The sequence below is a fragment of the Schistocerca piceifrons genome, chromosome 3 (assembly GCF_021461385.2).
Source record: "Schistocerca piceifrons isolate TAMUIC-IGC-003096 chromosome 3, iqSchPice1.1, whole genome shotgun sequence".
NCBI lineage: Eukaryota > Metazoa > Arthropoda > Insecta > Orthoptera > Acrididae > Schistocerca > Schistocerca piceifrons.
The window spans coordinates 525,038,369-525,057,387 of record NC_060140.1 but is presented as its reverse complement, the minus strand read 5'-3'; the positions used below and the strand labels follow the sequence as shown (position 1 = coordinate 525,057,387).

The following is a 19,019-nucleotide window of genomic DNA, read 5'->3' as shown; positions in this document are numbered from 1 at the left end:
CATAAGAAGTCATCCTCGGTCTGCTAACGGCCTTGTCAGTGAGGACGGAAGAGGTTCAGGGAACTCTTTTGTCCTTGAGGCGGGAAACTGACCCAAAAAGGCGGAAGGATCAGCAATGATCAACGGCATTAGAATGCAAAAGGCAATGGAGCCCACTGCATTAAAGACACAGAATGTGTTTCCACAGGACATGTGTCCTGTAATTGAAAAAGTATCATGATGATCTCTCGATTGCCAAAAGTTTCTGGAGTAGTGCCCGATTCGGATCTCCGGGAGGGTACCGCCAATAAGGAGGTGATGATGGGAAAAGTACGAAATGCCAAAAACGGGATAACCATATAAGAGTCAGAAAATGGAATGAAGGAGTTTCAACGTAGTAGAAAAGCTAGAAAATCTGAAAAAGGAAATACAAAGGCTCAACCTAGGTACAGTGAGATTTCTGGTCAGAGGAATATAGGGTAATATCAATAGCAGCAAAAAATGATATAACGGGTGCACGATTCGTTGCGAATAGGGAAAGGACATAGAATGGGATAATGTGAACACTTCACTGATGGGGTAGTTCTCATTAGATTCGATAGCAAACTTACGCCAGCAACAATAGGCAGAAAAAAGAAGAAATAAAGTACATGGGAATAGGGAGCGGTTAATTGAGTATGCGAAGGGAGATGAAAATCTAATAATCATTGGGATTGGAACGCAGTTGCTGGGGAAGGAATATAAGAAATTATTACGGAAGTATATGGTCTAGGCAGTAGGAGTGAGGAAGGAGAGAGACTAACTGAATTGTGTAATAAATTTCAGATAGTAATAGCGGATACTCTGATCGAGACTCAGAAAAGGAAGAGGTACACTTAGAAAAGACCCGGAGGCACAGCAAGATTCCAGCTGAATTAAATGTGGGTCAGACAGAGGTTCCGGAATCAGATCTTGTACTGGAAGGCACATACTGGAGGGTATATAGTCACAGATCATGACATATTAATGATGAAGAGTAGACGGAAGTTTAAGAGAACCGTACTGAAGAAACGTCGCGGAAGAAATTGGGATACCGGTGTACTAAGGAACGATGAGAATCGTTTTTAGTTCGCTACGGATGTGGATATTGTGATAAGGAACATCATAGCAGGCAGTTCAGCGAAAATGGAATGGAGAACTATGAAAAACGCAGTCAATGATAGATGTTGGAGCGTCACAAACAGGTACCGGAAGATGCTTGCTAAGAAAAATTGGGCGACAAGAGAAAACTTCTTAAGTTTGACGAAAGGACGAAGTACAAAAATGGTAGCACGGGGCAGTCAAAGCTAAATGACTGCAGCAAAAATATGAAGAAATCGAAAAAGAAATGACTCATCGGTCCTCTGCCTGGTTTGCTGCGACGCGCCACTAATTCCTCCTCCGTGCCAATCTCTTCATCTGAGAGCAGCAATTGCAACCTACGTCATCAATCATTTGCTGGATGTACTCCTCTACAGTTTTTACCCTTTACCGCTACTTCTAGAAAGACGCCATTTCCTGTTCCTTCTTCTTGTTAGTGTTTTCCATATTTTACTTTCCTTGCCGATTCCGCCGAGAACATACACATTCCTTACCTACGATCAATTTTCGACATTCTTCTGTAGACCACATCTCAAAGGACTCGATTCTCTTCTATTTAGATTTTCCCACAATCCATTTACCACTGTCATACAATACTTTGCTCCAAACGTACATTCTCAGAAACTGCTTACTGATATTAAGGCCTATTTTTGATACTACTACACTTCTAGTGGCCAGATACGCCCTTTTCGTCAATGACAGTCTGCTTTTTATGTCCTCCTTCCTCCGCCTATCATGGGTTATTATGCTGCCTGGGTAGCAGAATACCGTAACTGCGTCTACTTCGTGATCCTCAGTTCTGATGTTAAATTTCTCGCTGTTCTCATTTCTTCTACTTCTCATAACTTTTGTCTTTTCCGATTTAGTCTTAATACGTGTTTTGTACTCACTGGACTGTTCATTCCGTTCAACAGATCCTGTAAGACTTCTTCACTTTCACTCAGGATAGCAACGGGGTCAGTGAATCTTATCACTGATATCTCTTCACCTTGAACATTAATGCCTCTCTTGGACCTTTTTTTATTTCCGCCATTGCTTTTTCGATGTCTGGATTGAACAGCAAAGGCGAAATGCTGTCTGACACTCTTAAGTCCGAGCACTTCGTTCTTGGTGTTGCAGTCTTATTCATCCATCTTGGTTCTTGCACATATTGTATAATTCTCGTATTTCCCTATAGCTCACCCGGTATTATATTCCTGTCTGTTACTTAAAAATAAACGCTATTTATAGCAAAATTTAAATTGTCAGTGTTAGATTACATTTTAATACTGACTTGTAACTTGAACAGAAGGATGTTGTAGCAAAAATAAAGAAATACAGATTTAACATAGAGCGCTAGAAAATGCAATTTCCTTGTAAAAAAGTCTTAGAAGGACCACAACAAAACAAAGGCACATCAAACATTACTTCCGTACTTCGTCGAACTGTTATTCATAAACATCTTTCCCACATAGCAGTAATAAAAGGAAACTCTTGTCTTTGATCATGTTGAAGAACGTTCTATTGAGCACAACATAATTACATAGATTTTTTATGTTTGTGCGTGTGAACTACACATGCATCGAAAGTAATGGTTTATGGTTATATAGAAGCGCAGAAGTTACACGATTAACTGATTCCTATTACTTATAAAATGCAATTTATATGTTGTAAGGACATTAAATACATAATGGACTAATACTGAATGATGTGTTGTTCTGTTTAAGTGCAAAGCAAAGAGAAGTCGTCGGTTTCCAGGTTCTCCTTCACACATTCATTTATGTTTCTTTACCCACCAATGCTACCAATAGCACCGGTAATTCTACGTTTTACTACGTTTTGTATATATTGTACCAAAAACGCCGAACTGTAATTTTGGAAGAGCGGAACTCTAATCCTATTCCTTCAGACATAGTGACACTTGCCCTGCAAGATGTACTGTGGATGTGCGATAAGCGACTCCACTCACTGCTGTCCTCTCTACAAGCTCAAAATGGTTCAAATGGCTCTGAGCACTATGGGACTTAACATCTATGGTCATCAGTCCCCCATAACTTAGAACTACTTAAACCTAACTAACCTAAGGACATCACACAACATCCAGTCATCACGAGGCAGAGAAAATCCCTGACCCAGTCTCTACAAGTGCCAGCAGTTTTATGGAGTCTACCACTAACATAGTTAATAGTGAGAGAAGTTCAGTAACTTTCCGGTCATTCATTCATTCAGCAACAAGTTACTACAACATGGTTAAATGGCTTTACAATTTGCTGTCAACGAGAGAAACCAGCATGATACTTTATTTACCAGTCCAATCCCTTTCCCATATACATAGATCACCGACAAATTACAAATGAAGCACTTCTCAGGCATTGTACACATAACAGGAAAGTTTTATGTGAACGCTCACTTATCGAATCGTTTGCTCGCTCTTCACGTTGTTCATGACACTCTCCGCTACTACTGTACAAAAATCTGCCACTACACGAATTTTTTCTCCCCAATCGACACATTTTTGTCTTCGTTGATTGGGATGTCGCTACAAAGTGTTAATTTGCTTCTGTAAAGTAATATTTGTGGTTTCCGGACTACGGGTATATCAAAAATTCACCTATGTCCTAGGTGGACCTAGTACGGGAGTTGTTGGAGGGGGGGGGGGCGTTAGCCGAGGAGTGTACACTGCACTGGGAGCCCGGTTTTATGTATTTTGGTGAGACAAATAGTCGAAAGAGTATGAAGCGAAAAGTGTTTTGGGCTGACGGCGGCGTTAAGGAAAGGTGGGCATTCAAGGTTTAGTGCGGTGCTGGTGGTCCCGAGCGTGGATAGCGAATGTGGACTGCAGAGAGACATCACAGAGAATAATTAGTTCGAAATAAGAGATTGGGAGTTCCATCTGGAACATCGCAAAACGGAGAGACGCAATGTTTGCAGCGATAGCCCGGAACGGTACTTGCTGCATTTACGGGTAGGTAAAAGGAGTTTTGGTCTGTTGGCGGCCGAAGGTCACGTAATTTTCTGTTAAGGTAACAAAGCGTCCACGGGTGTTAACGTATATTAAGTCTTATGTTTGACAGTGTGTTAAGGGAGGAGGTGCTAAACACCGCAGGTAAACAGAGAAGCTTGACTTTTAAGGTATATTCATCTCAGTATTTAATCTTTCCCCTCACCTTTTCAGGTATTTTCACTTATTTGCTGTTGTCACTATTTCTCTAGTGTGCGCTGATCGCTCAGCTATGGTGATGGAAAAGACTGGGATATATCCAATCTGTAGTCGAGGACGTTTGGTTCTGAGATGGTTGGCATAGGAATGAAAATCGTAGCGAGGTGCATCGAACCAGTAAGGCTCCAGAAAACACAAATAAATAAAATGAAAATTATAGAGTTTTGCCGTTACTAACGCGATAAAAATTTACTTCATTCACGATGTAGACCTAATGGGATCTCTCCCTCCTTTCAGTCTGAGGAACCGTTGGTTTAAAAATAACATTCCCCGTAGCGAATGGTGCATGGGGGCTTAATTAAATAAAATGTAAATATTTTTAGTAGCTGTGCGTCCGATTACGCTGTGTCTCGTAAACGGTTGGCCCTGACTAGTATTATTACGCAATCTGACTGCATAGAACAACAACAAAGAATGAAAGAAAATTTTCGTTAATACAATTAATTAATTAAGTCCCCAGCAACTATAAAACCTACGAAGCCAACAAAGCACAAGTGTAGCTGTTCTGTGTGTGGAAGTGTGATTCAACGTACACATCTGGCACGGTTCTTCTTCACTAAGACAAGAAATTTTAAATATCATTTATACTGAAGTAATTAAGAAAAATAGAAATCCTATAATTGCGCAAGAAAACCAGAATTACACTCTAATACAAGAACACAAGCCAGATGCTTTGTTGACTGAACCTGTAATGACGCATTATTCAGGACATTGAAATAATGAGAAAAAAAAGAAAAGTAGGTTGTTACCTTAATTTATATTGATGAAAAGCACTCTAAACATTACAATCTCTCCACACCGACTCGCTACTACCACATCTCAACCAGAGCTCTCCAATATCACATCTCAGCAAGCACTGCCTACTAGCACATCTCAACAAACACTCTCCGCTACGAGTTCTTAACAAGCACTGACTACTACGAGTCCTCGACAGGCACTGACTGTACGAGCTCTCCCCAAGCACTGTGGAGGCAGCTGAATAATACTCTTTGGCGCAATCTCTGGCGCAGTGGCTCAGTGTAGCCACCTTTCATATGCCCCTCCTCCACAGGCCAGAATTTGATGATATTTTTGCCAGCATTGGTGGTGAAAATACCACCAAATTCGTCCACAAAAATACAGACAAAAATAAAAGATAATATTAATACCTAAATATCACATAATTAGTTAAAATTTTTTGGCTTTGCACTGACCTTCCAATAACCTACTATATAAAATACAGTAAGCAATACAAATTCTTTTCATACATGTGGCTTTACATAATAGTTTACACAATACACAAAAAATCAGTTTATACAAATGTTCACATCAAATGCTTTCAATGATTAGTTCCAGTAGTAGCACCCAGCGATGGTCAACAGGTGCAAACACCAACAAGTGACATCATTTTAGTAGAAGCAGTCCATCAGTTGCACCCAGTAGTGTTGAGCAGGTACACACAGCAACAAGTGACATCAGTTCAGTAGAAGCAATCCATTAGTGGCACCCAGCAATGTTGAGTAGGTGCAGACAGCAAGAAGTAACATCATTTCAGTAGAAACAGTTCTAACAGTGGCACCCAGTAGTGTTGAATAAGTGCAGACACCAACAAGTGACATTATCTCAGTAGAAACAGTTCCATCTGTGGCACCCAGCAATGTTGAACAGGTACACACAGCAACAAGTCACATTATTTCAGTAAAAAAACAGTCCATCAGTGGCACCCAGTAAAGTTGAGCAGGTACACACACCAACAAGTGACATTATTTCAGTATAAGCAGTTCCATTAGTGGCACCCAGCAATGTTGAACAGGTGCAGACACCAACAAGTGACATCATTTCAGTAGGAGCAGTCCATCAGTGGCACCCAGCAATGTTGAGCAGGGGCAGACACCAACAAGTGACATCATTCATCAGAAGCAGTTCCATTAGTGGCACCCAGCATTGTTGAACAAGTGCAGACACCAACAAGTGACTTCATTTCAATAGAAGCAGTTCATCAGTGGCACCCAGTAATGTTGACAGATGCAGACACCAACAAGTGACATTATTTCATCAGTGGCACCCAGTAATGTTGAACAGGTGCAGACACCAACAAGTGACATTATGTCAGTAGAAGCAGTTCATTAGTGGCACCCAGTAAAGTTGAGCAGGTGCACACAGCAACAAGTCACATTATTTCAGTAAAAAGCAGTCCATCAGTGGCACCCAGCAATGTTGAGCAGGTGCAGACAGCAACAATTCAGTAGAAACAGTCCATCAGTGGCACCCAGCAATGTTGAGCAGGTGCAGACAGCAACAAGTGACATTATGTCAGTAGAAGCAGTTCCATCTGTGCCACCTAGCAATGTTGAACAGGTGCACACAGCAACAGGTCACATTTCTCAGCAGAAGCAGTTCCATTAGTGGCACCCAGCAATGTTGAACAGGTGCAGACACCAACAAGTGACATTATGTCAGTAGAAGCAGTCCATCAGTGGCACCCAACAATGTTGAGCAGGTCCAGAGAGCAGTAAGTGACATCATTTCAGTAGAAGCAGTTCCATCAGTGGCACCCAGTAATGTTGAGCAGGTGCAGACAGCAACAAGTGACATTATTTCAGTAGAAGCAGTTCCATCTGTGGCACCCGGCAATGTTGAAGAGGTACACACAGCAACAAGTGACATTATTTCAATAGAAGCAGTTCATCAGTGGCACCCAGTAAAGTTGAGCAGGTACATACAGCAACAAGTCACATTTCTCAGCAGAAGCAGTTCCATTAGTGGCACCCAGCAATGTTGAACAGGTGCAGACACCAACAAATGACATCATTTCAGTAGAAGCAGTCCATCAGTGGCACCCATCAATGTTGAGCACGTGCAGACACCAACAAGTGACATCATTTATCAGAAGCAGTTCCATTAGTGGCACCCAGCATTGTTGAACAAGTGCAGACACCAACAAGTGACTTCATTTCAATAGAAGCAGTTCATCAGTGGCACCCAGCAATGTTGAGCAGGTGCAGACAGCAACATGTGACATCATTTCAGTACAAGCAGTCCATCAGTTGCACCTAGCAATGATGAGCAGGTCCAGGGAGCAGTCCATAATATTCACTATCACTGATCACACTGTTCATCAGAGTTTATTAGCAGAAATTAAACATGTCCTAGTGGCACCAATCATGTAGAAAAAGTACAAGTAACAGTCCATAATATTCACTATCACTGATCAGACAGTTCAGGCATGAACAGTAGTTTGAATACACATACAAATGCTTTGACACACTAAACATATAAATTCTAATAAACACACAAATGATATCAGATAATTGTCATATTAACTATTACAAATACTCAAATATCAGTAAACCTATAATATTTTTGGGTGTCAGTGCAAGCCACTACAAACAAATAAAATAATATTTAGGAGATAGGTGGGTAGGATTAGGAAAGGAAAACACACAAAACACACTCACTCATCTTTCATCCACATTAAGTACTACTGTGTAATTGAATAGTGTTAACTGTGTAAATGTAATTCTGTCAAAATTTGATGTTCATCATGTGTATCAAGTAGTAGTCGCAGCAATGTATAACAGTCAATAATAGTTAAGTCAACGTCATAGTCATCATGTCAAGACCAATGTATGCCAAGCCAAATCAAATGTACTGTTGCTGAACAACTGTCAGTGAGCCAAGATATGCAAATACTTCCTCTCTCCAAAAAAAAGTTATATACTGCTTAGTGATTTAACAAAGTGTGTGTAGACAATCTTCCTTCCACTTTAGTATTCTAGTTTGCTATCTTCATCCTCCTTGTTCCATATAGACCAACAAAAAAAATATGCTCTCACTTACTTTACCTCTTATACACCAAAACTCCAATAATCATTAGCATCACATAATCTCAATACTTCAATAATACCTCTTACGTCGATACATATAAACCTTATCATTAATAGCATTTACCTTACCTCTTGTCCACCAAAACTCCAATAATCATCAACTTCACATAATCTCAATAATACCTGAATAATACCTCTTCAATACGTCGATACATATAAACCTTATTACCAATATCATTTCACTTCCATAACAACTCTTTCCTCTAGTCAGTCTCCTCGAACAAGTACAGATAAAATCCTAATGCAAACTTCAGTTCATCCCATACAATCCGAAGACACATTGTCAACACACACCTCTGTGTAATCCATCTGACCCAAATCTTCTACTCATTATGAATTATAAACAAAGAAATGCATACATGACCTCTAACAGACTTAGTTCGAATAACTCTCAGTAATTAAGTACAATTACGGAGTGTGAATGATCATAATATTTCACAGTGTGTACACCACTTCAAGAATTATGGCAAACAGAAGCAAACATGTGGAGTATCTCTTGTGTCAAGTGTCACTTCCTATTTCAATTGCTCACGAAAAATGCAGTGTAATAACTGTCAATGGTCTAAACCTAGTTTCGGTATGTCATGTCATTAGCTTCCTTCCTATTAGCATACATTTATACAGCTTCCATAAAACCTCCAGCTCATGTGACTTCTACGAAGTTTCTTGTACTAATGTTGTTCGTCGAATTATAGCAGTTCATTTTTTATCTTAAAAATATAAGGCACTGAGCGTAAGCAAAACATGCAATAGCGAGTAAATATACCAGTAGTGAACAGAATGTCAACAAGTGGATGCAGCACAATTCTTACAACGAGGCTCTGCCAAGCGAACAATCTATAATTAATACAATAATGTGACCTAAACTCTATGTTCATTCACAGTATATCAGCATTTCTATATACCAAATTAAAGAGTAGTTGTGACGACAAACAGAAATGTATAAATATGCAATCCATACACATAGCAGTAAACAGGTCATTAGCATCACATCAGCATAAGCAAATAAATGTTCATATGTAATCTTAATAAGTAAACATGAAGGCGCAAGCAGATAAATCACAAAGTATAACTTACATACCTAACCACATCAGCACAATAAATCAGGTGACAATTATAATTTAAATAAATAAGCACAGCAGGCACATAATTAAAAAAATATGACATCAGTGAAAAAGCAGTGCAGCCAAGCGATGCATAATATACACAAGTTACAACCCAGTTCATTAATAATCATTGTCAAAATCAGTTAACGTACGCAAACACGTCGCTTCACAAGTAAATTCATAGAACATGAAATCAGCACAAAGTATGAATCATGTAATCGCGAGCAGCAAATTACGTCTAAAGTACGTACCTAAGTGGAAATATGTTACCTGAAAAAATAAACTCAATTAATAGTTACCTTTTTAGTTTATTAGTTTCTTCTTGGAAATTACATTCTTTCTGAAATTTTCTCGATAGCAAGTCCTCTTAACGTCGGACACGCACAGAATTTACCTGAAGTTCTTAAATATTTTATAGAACCGTATCCTGAAAAATACTGAACGTTAATAACATAATTCATCAAGTCACTATAGCTTTATACTGAACTTAGTCGGAGAAATTAGACTGTGTATTTGTTTACGGCTGTCAGTGCATTCGCACTGAGCGCTCGATCAGCTGTAGGCGCGTGACGTAGGAAGCAATTGTTTGCGGTCAACGACTGCCTTGTGCGGCACGCAGACTTGACTGTTGCTTTGAGTATGTGCCGCCGCCAAAACACAGCGCTGTATCCTTGCACTCTCCGCATGTTTACGTATAACTGTTGTTTTCTCACAAGTATGTCATTCCACAAAAATTTTAACGTTTAATATGTGATGTATTCCCCTAGAGCGTCGAGATTTAAGAGTTTCTACTTCGACAGTGTTATCATGAATAATTTTGCGATCTCTATATGGACCGTTATAAAGCAGAAAAAATTTGCGACACAAGCCTTTTCCTTTGTGACATAAACGATGAGACTTAATTAACACCTTCTGACCAACTGACAAGATTTTTAAACGACCAGGATGTTTAGCTGATTTCTCTCTTCTAGCAGCCGCAGATGCAGTATTTTGTAGAGCCAGGTTCACAACTTCAGAATGCCGCAGTTTCCGTGAAGGCGGAAGAGGAACGATTTCAGATATGCGATTTGTCGGTGCTTTGTTTTTTAATATCAGTATTGGCGGTAAAGAAGTTGAGTCATTAGGAAGTTCATTCAGAATGTTTTGAAAAATATGAAAATACTGATCCCACGTTCTGTGATTCTGGCTGGCTCTGAGCACTATGAGACTCAACTGCTGAGGTTATTAGTCCCCTAGAACTTAGAACTAGTTAAACCTAACTAACCTAAGGACATCACAAACAGCCATGCCCGAGGCAGGATTCGAACCTGCGACCGTAGCGGTCTTGCGGTTCCAGACTGCAGCGCCTTTAACCGCACGGCCACTTCGGCCAGCACTGTGATTCTGATGACAATAAAGACGACACAATTTATTGATTTCCTTCATCCATCTCTCTGAAGCGTTAGATTAAGGGTGAAAAAGTGAAATGAAAATTGGTTTAATTTTACGACGCCGTAGAGTACGAAGCCAAATTTTAGAACGAAACTGTGATCCATTATCTGATATAACCTTATCAACATGACCAACTTCTTTAAGAAAATGTTTGATGAAAGCATTAGATACTGAACGAGCTGTTGCTTTGCGTAACGGTGTAAAACACACATATTTTGATGTCAACTCCACTGCTACCAAAATGTACGCAAAACCATTAGTAGAACGAACCACTGGACCGAACAAATCGACTGCAGCCATGTCCTTTAATTTCGCTGGAATGATAGGAAACAACGGTGCTCTGTGAGGAATTGTTGGCGGCTCAGCCTTTTGACATAATTTGCATTTGGCCAGAACAGATCGAATACGTTTTTCCATATTATTGAAGTAGCAATTTTCCCATAATTTATGAAAGCATTTTCTGGGACCAAAGTGTACATAACTGAAATGCATATACCAAATCAGCTTATTAACCCACTCATCAGGAATACAAACTAACCAAACAGAGTTGTCGACCGATTTTCGTTTAAAAAGAATGTCATTGCGAACTAAATAATGCTGTCTAATCGCTACGCTTTCCTTTCTCCTCCACTTCTCCTTAATGTCCTTCCAGATTGGATCCTTATTTTGCTCCTTAGCGATGTCCTGGAGCGAAGACGAAATAAAGTTCTCAAACGCAACACCTTGAATATACATCAAACAATAATTGTTTTCTATGCAGTCCTCTTCTGCACGTTGTTTCAAACCCATAGGTGCACGTGATAAAGCATCAGCAACAATATTTGAAGAACCCTGTATGTAAACAATACTAAAGTCAAATTCTTGTAGATACAACGCCCATCGTGACAATCTGCCATGAGTTAATTTTGTCGACATAAGAAATTCCAGAGCTCGATGATCGGTGTAAACCTTAGTATGTCTGCGAAACAAAAATGTGCGAAATTTTGTAAAAGCCCAAACAACACCCAAAGCTTCAAGTTCCGTAATCGAATAATTCTTTTCTGATTTAGAAAGAACACGACTTCCAAATGCAATAGTTTTCTGTACTACAACGCCGTCTTCTTCTATCTCTTGAAATAAATGTGCACCTAGGCCTTTGTATGATGAGTCCGTCGCCAAACAAAAATCTTTAGATAGATCTGGATGTGAAAGAAGTGGCGCAGCAACTAAAGCATCACGGAGTTGTTCAAAATCTGACTGAGCTTCCTCATCCCAACACCAATTAGATTTCTTTCCAGATAGTTCACATAAACGAGGTGTGGCCAAATCGTCCAATTTAACAAAGCGTCTAAGAAAATTACAGACACCAAGAAAACTACGAACATCACGTTTTGTGGTAGGTACAGCATAATTACGAATAGCGTCTAATTTCTCTGGATCAGGAAGAATACCTTCTGTAGAAATAATGTGACCGAGAAATTTCATCTGAGAACGACCAAATTCAGATTTCTCCAAGTTCACAGTAATGCCAACTCTTGCAAAGATACGTAACAATGAATCCAAAATTTTGTTGTGCTCACTCCAAGAATGTTTAGCAATAAGAATATCGTCAACATATGAAGTAAGATTGTCACGAAGATAAACAGGTAAAATTTCATTTAAACCACGAATGAATGCTGCAGAAGATACAGTAAGTCCAAACGGTAATTTCCGAAATCACTTTTAGGTAAAATAGTCATATCAGGTTATTGTTTACTTACTCTCTAGATAGATTGATAGTCGAAGAGTTGTTTTGACAGATGCAAAGAATAGTAAAAGAGTAGGCAGCGGTGCAGAAAACTAAAAGGGAAATAGCACCACTACAGCTCGGGGCCCTATGCACGCTACGGCACATATTCACTTAGAGTAGTGAATCCCCTGAGGACATTAATAGCCGCACATAATTTCCAGTTTGTGACTTAGTGGCAAATTTGTTGGAATTGCGTACATAAATTGATCTAACCATGCACATGGATGTATGTCATTCTTAGAATTGCGGAAGATCTTAAATTTCCGAACAGTCAAAAAGTGTTTATAGTCAAAGTTTTCGCCTCATGGCGACAAAGACCTACCGCGTCTGTCCAGTCCGAATGTCGATTATTGTAAAGTTCGCGCGCCTGGCGCTCTCTTGTTGCATCCCGTAAATGAAACAAATTATTTTCTTCAAACCCTTCTAGTATCTGTGATTCTAAATTTCCTTTGCCGTCTTTTCCTACGATTTCGCTTTCAATTTGTTTGACTTGCCTTTTTAATGCCTCAGATTCCCTTTTCACGCGTTCATTAAATTTTCCCTGATTTTCAACATGCTTATTTATGTTCTGATACTCTTCGGTTTCTGCAAATGGTAATGGAGCTGTATCATCCGAATCTCTGTCCCCATGTAAACTAAGATTTGTCAATTTATCTGAAATCTCCTCAACTCTTTCCGATAAGTCACCTATTTGTTCTTTCTGTTTATTTACGTCTTCCGTAAGTGTCGTGACTCGGGGTTCAGTATTGACACATTTAGTAGTTAACTGTTCATACTGCTGTGTTAGGTTATTTAATCTGTCATTTGGTACGGATTCCTCGATTCTCTCAAGTATTTCTTCCTTATCTTTTGCACGTTGTAAATTTAACTCTGAAAATTTCTGTATTATCACGTGATCTCTTTCTTCCTGTTCTCTATCCTGTTCCCTTTGTCTAATCTCTACTGCAATTAATCTATTATTGTGAGAATTCAAAATCGGTTGTACTTCTTCTCTGATTTCTTTCTTTAATTCATCTTTCATATTTTTGAAACACGTACCTATTCGTGAGTCTAACCGTTTCCAAAGTTCCCATCTCTGTTTTAATTGATCCAATCTCTGTTTTAATTGTTCCTATCTCTGTTTTAAATTCAGATCGCAAAGTTCCCATCTGTGATTTCATTGTTCCCATTTGTGAGTCTAACCGAGATCCCAAATTTAATATTGCACCCATCAACTGCTCCATATTAAATGGTTCAGAATTCTTTTCGCCCCTAACATTTCCCGCAAAACTAACTTCCTTCGTCATAGCTGTAAGGCTATCTGTGTTCGATACTATTTCAGAATCTTCTGTCGTTAAACTCGTATTCTGTGAATTTTCTGATTGAGAAAAATTTTGAAATGGTTCCGGACTATTTTCCCGACTTATTACATTGTTTTCCACTTCATTATTCATGATACTGTTTTCGTCTGTTGGCGAGTTCGCTATGTTAACAATTTCGTCATTCTCACTATCCATCATTTTTGCCTTTTTCATCGATCGCGTAATCATTTACAAAATACACAAAACTCGTCACTGTACGAAAATTATACACAATGACTCCTTATCTTCAACAATACCATTCACACGAAATATTTCCCTCAAACACGATTAACGAACAATTGAAATAATTGCACTAAATTGTCAAACACGTATAAAAGACAACAAATCAAATTCTGAGAAAAAATACCATTAGAAGAATGCCAATTACCAAATCTACACATGCAATATAACTACAATTACTAAACTACAAATTACTACAACAATACTACTGTCCACTATTTTTACAATCACAAGAATTCCAAGGGACGATCCGAAGCAGCGGTCGCCACGTGCATGGGGGCTTAATTATTATTAAAATGCAAATAATTTTAATTTTTGGTGTCTGTCCGATTACGCAAGTCTCGTAAACGATTGGCCCTGACTAGTATTATTACGCAATCTGACTGCATAGAACAACAACAAAGAATGAAAGAAAATTTTCGTTAATACAATTAATTAATTAAGTCCCCAGCAACTATAAAACCTACGAAGCCAACAAAGCACAAGTGTAGCTGTTCTGTGTGTGGAAGTGTGATTCAACGTACACATCTGGCACGGTTCTTCTTCACTAAGACAAGAAATTTTAAATATCATTTATACTGAAGTAATTAAGAAAAATAGAAATCCTATAATTGCGCAAGAAAACCAGAATTACACTCTAATACAAGAACACAAGCCAGATGCTTTGTTGACTGAACCTGTAATGACGCATTATTCAGGACATTGAAATAATGAGAAAAAAAAGAAAAGTAGTTTGTTACCTTAATTTATATTGATGAAAAGCACTCTAAACATTACAATCTCTCCACACCGACTCGCTACTACCACATCTCAACCAGAACTCTCCAATATCACATCTCAGCAAGCACTGCCTACTAGCACATCTCAACAAACACTCTCCGCTACGAGTTCTTAACAAGCACTGACTACTACGAGTCCTCAACAGGCACTGACTGTACGAGCTCTCCCCAAGCACTGTGGAGGCGGCTGAATAATACTCTTTGGCGCAATCTCTGGCGCAGTGGCTCAGTGTAGCCACCTTTCAATTGATAGGAACAGGCGGACCAGTTCTGTGTTTTCCACATTCTACGTTGTACGGTAGTCTGGGAGTCTTCCTACTCATATTGTGCGAGGTTGCGTATCCAATCCAAGTGATGTTTGTGTACTATGAAGAGTTGTAAAATCTTGTTCAAACATGAAAATGGAGCATTTCTCGATCTAAGTCCCCGCAAATAATTTTACTCTTGTGTGAGTGTTTGTGTGTGGTTCGTACCCTGAAATTAGGAGTGTATCTTTCCTGTAACACTCTCTGCAATGATGAAGAATATTTTGTATTACTAAAATCCGTAATCATACTGTTCATTGATCCTTGTGCACTGCAAGCTTTTGTATATAACAAAAAACGTTGAAAGCAAGAAACTGGCAAAAAGAATAAGGGATAGGTATATATTATAGCACAGGTGTTTGGGATTATTCAGCGTCATATAAAAGTTCAAAGTTTATCAGTACCACTAATTATAAACATTATTCTATAGCACCATATGAAATGAAATAATCCTATGGCATTTTTGGCTGGGAGACCCAATCTGGGGTTCTTCGGTCGCCTACTGCAAGTCATTTATTTAACGCCACTTTGGCTCCTTGCGCGAAGATGTTGAAATGACGATGAGGACAACATAACGCCCAGTCATCGAGCGGATATTATGTTCAACATGGCCGCGAGACAAACCCGAGCTCCTGCATTACAGTCTGCCATGCTCACCACTCATCTACGGAGGCGCATGTATAGAACCATGTATGATTCTCGATTCTCTTCTTTTCCTTTTTCCATGCAAACCATGCTCTACTTGCCAACAATGCTGTGCTGGAAACTTACATTCTAAGAAATTTTCTCCTCAAGTTAAGTACAATTTTTGAGTCCGCTACCTCCTTAAAGTGTTATTTTGATACAACTGTTTGTAATCCGAGCACATGGTTCTTGCTCTTTCGGTCTTATTTTTTCCTATTTCCCTGAATAAGGTCTTCTGACGATCAGTTTTTCCGGATGTTTCACAGTTTTTCCGCATCCATTTCTCCTTAGGTTCCCTGATCTTCCTATATATTTTATTCCTAAGTGACTTAGATACCTGTCTTTTCCTGAAAATTATTTTGTTTTCTCTTTCATCAATCAATTGTAGAATAGCTTCTGTTACTCAAGGTCCTTCGTAGTTGCCTTCTTTCTATCTATACTTGCCTCAAAATTCTGTGATTGCCCTTTCAATGACGCGTTTTCCTGTTGGACTACGTTGCCTATTGTGGAAATGATTACAGCAGTATCCAAAGCGTTAGAGAACTTCAGACGCCCATCGTTCCCGCGTTCCTCACTGGCACACTCAAATATTATAGTTGCTGAAATGTTCAAGGACAATTTAGCCTCTCTTCGAATAGGTACCCGACTCACGCAGTTGTTCAACCATACGGTGGAACTTGAAAATACTTTCGGCATGTTGATAATGATAATTATTTTAAACAGTTAGTTTAGGCAAGGATGTAGAATTGTTATTTCACGCCTTAAGAACTAAATTTTATAGGTGACGCAAAAATCTTACCACATCCTAGAGAATCAATGGTTATCTATTCAGTACTTGAGTAAAACCTCTGTGCTCCATATTCCAGGAAGGTGAGTGCCTCTCCCTCCCCCCCCCCCCCCCCTCTTTCTCAATTTGCTCATGCTCAGGATTGTTTGCCGCCAATACATCTAGACTACTTTTGCTACAATTTACACTCCGTATGGGCTTCTAAGCTAGCAGGAAGTGCATGTAAATGAGTGCGAAAACATTCTAGACCTCTTGGCGACAAACAGTCCTCAGCAAATAGATTACAGCATGACGAATAGAGGAATTAACAACCACAAGGTTTAGCAAAAGTGTATTGAGCCTTGGTTATGTGGGAAAGCTTGTAGCCAGTCTTTTCCTACCGGGAGCACGGCGGGAAACCAGGTAGCCTTTGTTGTGTATTGGCGTGGGGAGACTTAGACCAGGGACCGAACTGGACAACTTCGCGATCGTTACGCATGGGGCGGGCGGTGGGCGCAAAGTGTTGGCCCGCCCGTATCGACCGGCCGGAAGCGACCACCTGCGACCCACCGCTTTAGCGCTCGTTAGCGGGGACTTGGCGCCCGCCGCGGCAGCATCGTCAGCTGGAGAGAGAGCAGGGAACGATTACAGGAAACACTTGTGGGATTTCACTGTTTGCGCAGATTCTGTGCAACCAAAGCCATAAATTAATGAAAAGCCACAAATTTAAGATGAAACGAATCACAAGGCTAGATTAAAAGGTCTCCGTTAAGTTGCCGCCTAAAATTCGCATAAAATCCCAAGCTTTCAATGACTGCCTCCTTCGTCACCGCCAGGGGCTAACAAACAGCTCGTGATGACGATGATGGAGATGGTCATCGAAAGTTTGGGATTTTATCCGAATTTCTACATCTACATCCATACTCCGCAAGCCACCTGACGGTGTGTGGCGGAGGGTACCTTGAGTACCTCTATTGGTTTTCCCTTCCATTCCAGTCTCGTATTGTTCGTGGAAAGAAAGATTGGCGGTATGCCTCTGTGTGGGCTCTAATCTCTCTGATTTTATCCTCATGGTCTCTTCGCGAGGTATACGTAGGAGGGAGCAACATACTGCTTGATTCCTCGGTGAAGGTATGTTCTCGAAACTTCAACAAAAGCCCGTACCGAGCTACTGAGCGTCTCTCCTGCAGAGTCTTCCACTGGAGTTTATCTATCATCTCCGTAACGCTTTCGCAATTACTAAATGATCCTGTAATGAAGCGTGCTGCTATCAACCCTATCTGGTACGGCTCCCACACCGGTGAGCAGTATTCAAGCAGTGGGCGAACAAGTGTACTGTAACCTACTTCCTTTGTTTTCGGACTGCATTTCCTTAGGATTCTTCCAATGAATCTCAGTCTGACATCTGCTTTACCAACGATTAATTTTATAAGGTCATTACATTTTATTACAATGAAATGAACACCCTTAGCTGCTTACAGGCGTTGACATACGTCAACGGGGACAGATGAAAATGTGTGCCCCGACCGGGACTCGAACCCGGGATCTCCTGCTTGCATGGCAGACGCTCTATCCGTCTGAGCCACCGAGGCCACAGAGGATAGCGCGACTGTAGGGATTTCTCTGTGGCACGCCTCCCGCGAAACCCACATTCTCAACGTATTGTCCCACACTACATTCGTAGTGCCCCCGCCCATCATACTCATTACTCGCGGCGCGTTGCCTATTCCCCTAAGAGTTCGGGCACTGTTTGTGCATTGGAACAGAAGAAGAAGATGGTCAAGTGGCCGTAGAGCCTTAACAAAATATATATACTAAGATAATTTATGGAATTAACTGCTTCCAGTTGCTGACCTGCAATATTGTAGCTAAATGATAAAAGATCTTTATTTCTGTGTATTCGCAGCACATTACACTCGTCTACATTGAGATTCAATTGCCATTCCCTGCACCATGCGTCAATTCCTTGCTGATCCTCCTGCATTTCAGTACAATTTTCCATTGTTACAACCTCTCGATACACTACAGCGTCATCCGCAAAAAGCCTCAGTGAACTTCCGATGTTATTCACAAGTTCACCCACATACATTGCGAACTGCAACGGTCCCGCGACACTCGCCTGCGGCACACCCGCCGAGGTAAAATCATTTTAGCCAAGGCATCTGTTGCGATACACTTCATAGCCGTATCAAATACGCATCCCGTTGTTGTACTAATACTACACAAATTAACTAAAAGGAAAAGCAAACTTGAACCGAACACTATTCCTTTTTTTTCTTCCTGTCTTAGAAAAACGACGTTGTAAGCAACAGTACTGCTCTGTATAATCTTAATCTCCGACAGCCCCTACGCGCACTTGGTCCAGCTCTTGAAAAGCCACCTTGCTATGGCGTGGAAGGCTTTGTGACGCGCATCCACAACCTCGGCAACCGATAAT

General features: G+C 40.2%; 1 non-coding gene across 1 annotated transcript; it reads right to left on the bottom strand.

Annotated features, from left to right (window-relative positions):
• Positions 1–18,100: 18,100 nt before the first annotated feature.
• Positions 18,101–18,174, bottom strand: Trnaa-ugc. The gene has a single exon. It is a non-coding gene; the product is annotated as a tRNA-Ala (tRNA).
• Between the last annotated feature and the right edge of the window lie 845 nt (positions 18,175–19,019).